We start from the raw sequence: 6,578 nt of genomic DNA on the forward strand, positions 1-6,578 counted from the left end.
GTCCAAGTACAGAAATAAGTGAGACCCTGCCACTAGAATACAAACATTTACTACAGTATTTTATCTGAAGGGAATGTTGACATACAGTACTAGCATAAATACACCCTTCACTGCAAGATATTTCTTCAGCTATTTTTGTTATTGGCAATGACTTTACTCAGCTTTGGGGAGACAACTTGTGGTGAAGGGGTTAATGAAGGCTGTACTTAATTTTTCCAGTTCAAAAAGTCTATCATAGAGTGAATAAAACAATCTAGAGATAACATTAAAAAAAAAAAAAAAAGTCATCAGAATGAAGGGGTTAAACTTTCCCTCATGGGTCATAAAACACTACTTGAATACAGTACACTTATCAATCACATGACAAGTAAGCCCACCATGAATCCTACAGTGTGTACATGCTCCAGATGATTATACATGCTCATACTAATGCACTGTCAAATGGTACGAATATTTATGGTAAACCCAGTCATGCTACTTTCCTGATCCCTTTGATCATGTTCTTTTTTCTTTATTATCATGATTAGTACTGATATCCTGAGGCTCTTCCCTAATTAACATGATAACTGCAACATTTAGTTTCTTGGTCTATCCCCCATCTGCAAAAAAAAAAGGTAAAAAAAAAAAAAAATCTCAAATATAACTTTTTGCTTGTATGAAATGAAAAAGTGCATGGAAAAGTATAGGAAAAAGATGAGTTCATTTATTACCTTCGTTCAGCTGTAGTGAAGTAATGAAGATAGTATATGGAAGAAATATGTAGCGTGCCTGTTTCAAAAAATTCTTGATCATATGATGTACGTCACAACTACAAGTTTTCCATCCTATGATGTATGTTGCAGCTATCGGGTTAAAAATAGCATGAGTTCAAAGAGGTATTAAATCTATCAGTCAACTTTGCATCAAGTGGTTTTAAGTAACTCCATCTCAACCCACAAACTTCTTTCCTATACTCTACATGGTAGAAACTGTAAGGGCATTTTTATCACAGCTCACTGTGGGATATTGCAGATCAAAGCATCGGGGTCACTTTATGGTTGCTCAACTTATGAGACAAAGGCAAATTTTTCCCTAATAACATAGACACTAAAATTTCTAATCTATTCTGTCTTGGATTGTACTTCCATATCACTCTTTATCAATTCATTACTACACTATATCACTCCTCTATCACTCATCACCACTTCTTTGGTACACCATCACCACTTTCCTATCACATTTAGGAAGTATACTTATTACCTTCTATAATCATTCAACTACACAGTGGCAAAGTTACAGTAAAGCCTGGTCCCCCAGTCAGACCCTTAGCCCTCCCACTGGCCCCATCATTTGAAAATTTCAGCTATTTAATCTGTGCATACTGTGTTACCAGTGGCCTCCCCCTCCACTTCTCCCAAGAATAGGATTTGGATCCATGCTGGGTCCCCCTTTTCACAAAACCTTGATATGCCACTGCTTCTATAATAATACAGAATGAACAAGGTACCTGACCCCAATATTTCACATAAAAAATATTGTATGTCAATGCATATTCTTGAACAACACTTGATTTTCCCCACATCCTGTACATGCACTGATCTTCCATATGATAATCGTGAGAAAAAGTAAATGTCTGACTGATGACACATTATTGGTAGTTGTATTTGGTGTGCCATTTCTCATCTTTTTTTTTTTTTTTAATCTCCAGAGAAGATAATTATTGCAGCATAAAAAAACAAACTGCAGTGAAATATTTTACATTAAGTATGGGAAAAAAAATGGATGGACAGTCTGCCCTAGCATAACTTGGATACTAAAAACAAACATTTAGGTCAGCAAACGAAATGGAGGAAAACCCTGTACAAAACACTTCTAAAGTCAACCAGGAAAAAATTAATTTCTTCAATGAGTCAGAAAAGATAAGCTGTCGGTGGTTAGGAGCTTTTCCAGACTGGACGAGCAACAGTGTCATCATGAACCATTCCTCCTGCAGTATAACAAACCTACGAACAATCAACCATAACATCGGACAACAAGTCTTCATACGGTTTCAATTCCCAGCTATTAGTTTCTTTCATCCTGGGCTAGGATGAGGGGGGGGCCAAGAGAAACACTGTCCTGCAAAATGTACTCCTTTCAAAACAACTACTGTATGACGATCAGAAACTATGTTTCACAAACTGTATTAGTCTCAAGACCATTGTGAGGACCAGAAACTACAACTCAAAAATTGTACTCCTCAAAAACAATTATGAAGAATAGAAACTGTAACTCAAAAAATGTATTCCTCCTAAACCAATTACGAAGACTCAGAAACTATGACTCACAAATGTATTCCCCTCAAAACTATTACAGGGACCAATTAGCTACACACAGAAGTCAATGCTAACAGCTATCTACTCACAAGACAGGTACGGTTCACAGGAACTCCTCGTTTAGTTGTTTTTATTATCATCATTGTCATCATCTTCCTGACCTTTTTCCCATGCAATGATGGGCAAGTAGGAGCCAGAAAAAAAAAGAAATGAGAAAATACAAAAGCAGCTATATCAACACCAAGCCTAATTATTCCATCATTAAACTACATGAAAAAATACTTACATTTTACATACAGTTGCTCATGTTATGATATTAAGCTATTTTTAAGTCTGAGCTGAGTGTCTTTGTGCTTGTAACCCTTTACCCAAGAACCAGAGATTCCCCAGAGCAGAATTTTGCCTGTACAGTTAAAGTCATAAGTCATCCTAATACCACACAGCATTTACTTCACACTTGGGGCAAGTCCATTACTCTCCCCTGGATGTGTCACATCAGAACAACATACCAAACCACTACCAGCTTAGGATAGTCAATCACCAGAAAAGGAGTAAGATGTAAGCGTGGTGGAATATTAGGCAAACTTAAAGTGGGTTGGCGGAGGGTCAGTGCCTCTCCCCATAAAACAACTAACTCAGAAAACAAACAGCCACCCCTTATGGGATTATGGCATCTGACTGTAGTTAGACAGATGTCCCTAACAGTGCATATCCCAGACAATAAACTGGAAATAGCTGAACATTCTTCACAGCTATGAAGTGTAGTAAGAAACTGAACATATTTATAAGACAGACATCGCAGTACTCGCCCTCCCCAGTTTAAGCAGAGTTACCATAATGTTATGCATAGGCAATTCCTGATATACAAACATCATCACCATCAAATATATCCCAAGAATTAAAAAAGAAATAAAAAATCTTAATTAACAATTCCTTACTACAAAGGCATGGGTTAGATCCAGAACAAGAAAAGGTAAAAATATTAGTAGAAATGCCTCAATACAATACCATCTATGTTACAGAAGGATATGATACACCTTTTCAATGTAATATTATAACTATCCCCTAAACACTGTTTAAATTATTTAAAGTTAAGTATCAAAGCAGAAACAATATACATTATCATCTAAGTAACAGAACACTATGAAGCACCTTTCATGGAGTAACACTTCAACTATCAGCTAAAAACTACACCTACATTATCTAAACTAAGTAATGTATCCATGTACAATTCACCAACATAAAGTACTTAAACCCTACATATTTTGCATTTTTTAATTTACTCAAAGCCACCTCAAGCTAATTTGATTCTGCTTCAGAAAGGTATCTCTAATTGGAGGGGTAAGAAACAATCTCCCTTAACCTCTTCACTGCTAGGAGTCTCAGAAGGCAAAATAATCATCTGGCAGCTACATGATTAAGCCAGAAAAGAAGTACAGTAATGATTCTGGAAGGATGAACACAAAGTATGTCCTTATTATAAAACATTTTGTACTGTTTTTTTTGCTATAAACAGCAAATTTTGAAGAAAACATGCCTATCAAAAGTTTCCTTGGTAACAATAAAGATAATTTGCCATTTCTTCCTCAATTTACAGAAACATTGGTAATGAAAAAATTGTGATATGTAGGAATGCATCCCTCATTTATGATAAGGACCCTTTGCAATACTACATTCTGATGGGTTGACTAATACAGAAATAAATGCCTTGTATCCATATGTGATCTTTAACAGATGAAAAAGAGGACTTAAGCCTGTCATTACTTTGAGTCAACTTTGGTGTTAAATCATGCCGTAAGAACTCTTTACACAGCTAAGGAGATCTACATGACAGTCAAAGAGTTAAATACAATGATGTGCTAGAAAAGAAGAGAAAAGAAAAGAAGGGAAAAGAAGAAATGTGCAAAGTAAAGCAAATAAAAGAAAAGAAAAGAAAAAAGCATATCCCCTTGGTATATGGGTTCCCAGTGCACAATTTACCTGGTACACACAAGCTGGGTCAAAATTTGTGCAGGCTGGAATAGAGTTATAGTTTGGGTTGCCGCACAAGTGCAATCGGATCTGTGGACCTCTGAGGATGACCGTAAGTAATAACTAAATAGGCAACATTTGCCAGTATGTGCCAGACATTTTCCAAAGTGACCATATGTTTATGTATTTGTATTAATATTAACTCATATACTGAAAAAATACCACAGAACAAACAGACTACAAGGAACATTAGAATCAAACTTTCCTCTTACTGTCATTGTGCTCAAAACCAAAGAGAATATGTGCTTCATTATGATGGCTGTTTTGGCTACGGTGGTTCCATGACAGACTTCTGATAGTTTTATGCCTCTCAATATACAAGTTTCATTTCCTTTCATTTATAAAGGCTCCAACATGCTTGCACACATCGACCCTGGTCATCCAATGGGGGCTCTCCATGCTGCTTGATCTCTGGCAGCCTCCCCATCCAGTCACCCATCCCCGAGGCCACACTCTATGACCTCATCCCAGGTCATTTTCGGTCTGCTTCTTGCAATCCTACCCCCAGCGTTCACACCTCTTACCCTCTGCATCTAACTGTCACTCACCCATTCTCTCCATATGCCCAAACCATCTCAATCTCTCTCTCCTCATCACAACGCCAATACACTCCTGTCCCGTCCTTCCTCTTAAATCCTCCATCATCAACCTAAACCCTCAGGCCTCACACTCAAGGATGCAATGCACATTATGGCTATAAAATTGCCTTAAAGCTCTAAATGGAAAACAGTGAAAAAGATGTCTTGAGATACCAGATTCAGGTACATATATACTAATTTATAGGCAAATCAACCCAGAAAAATAATCATAAGTCTGTGACAACATGTGTTAATATGAACAAACTCTTATGAAAGGGAAAAAAAAATCATTTGGGAAATGTAATAAAAATGAGAAAATGAGGAAAAAGGTAAAGGAAACGAGGAAGAAAACCAGGATGATCACTGTTACTATGTCATATATACAGAAATTAAAGGGACTGATATTTACATGCACCATTTTTGATCAATAAAGTCACTAAGCAAAGCATAAAGGATTAATCACCCTTAACATCAGCTCCCTCCCACAGACTCCTGCCTCCCTAATTGAACAGCACCATGAGATCATTCACTTACCCAGCATCAAACAGATGTCATGGTCAAACTATAGCTGGTCCTACTACATGGATGTACAAGCAGGGACAAAAGTTTACCTAATACACCTTACTTCGCACAAGGGGATATCCAACACTTTCTTCCATGATGCATCATATCGGACAAAATCATCTATGGACGTACAGTCACAGAAAACCCCTCTCAGCTTTAGAATAACAGCCAGCAGAGGAGGAACAAGAATTAGAATGGGTGAAATATCAGACAAACTTTAGCTGGAAGTGAAAGTCATACCTCACCAAACGACATGAGACGGGTTGGCAATGAGACTGGCATTTGACTGAAGATGACCCAAGGTTCCCAACTCAATCATTACATCAGACTCAAAACTAGATCCAAAGAATACACGGAAAGCACTCATCCAACACGACTACCAAGATGCCTCACACAGACATATAAAACAATCAAAAATTGTTTATCTACATGAAAGATTAAAACATAAAAAAATATGATAAAGATGAGTATACTTGAAAAGCAAAACTCACAAGGCAAAGAGTCTGAAAATAAATATAATAAAGTTTATACACAATTATGGAAAATAGGAGTGCAGTATAATTTTAAAATGAATGCTGGAAAGGGACAAAATGAAACTTGTAACAAATTGATGGGCACACAGTAACTCTGGACATACCGAATGACATAATGAATAGGTACATTTCTGCAAATGCCGACTTCATATTCTATAATGTACCATTTTTGAAGATAGTGACTGTGCTTAAATTGTGATGCTAACCCCTCCACTGAATTCAAACCAACATATAAAGTACTGGTTTGTGACATATTTACTCTTAACTCACCATTATAATATACTACTGTTATATAAGTTTTTACTATAGTCATTCACAGACAATATATTCATAATGTATAGCATCATCATCATCATCATCATCATCATCATCATCATCATCATCATCATCATGCCTTTCATTCCTACCTAAATACAAGGTGAGGATTCAGTCTAATACTAAAAACACACACACACACACACACACACACACACACACACACACACACAAAGAACGATGAAGACAAATAACCTAGCAACCCCTTAATCTAGCTTGTCACATGTACAAAGACCCAGGCAATGCAAAGTTCAGTCACACAC

This window comes from Coenobita brevimanus, chromosome 23 (assembly GCF_032717465.1).
Source record: "Coenobita brevimanus isolate Jiangsu-jjx chromosome 23, ASM3271746v2, whole genome shotgun sequence".
In the NCBI taxonomy this organism is placed as follows: Eukaryota; Metazoa; Arthropoda; class Malacostraca; order Decapoda; family Coenobitidae; genus Coenobita; species Coenobita brevimanus.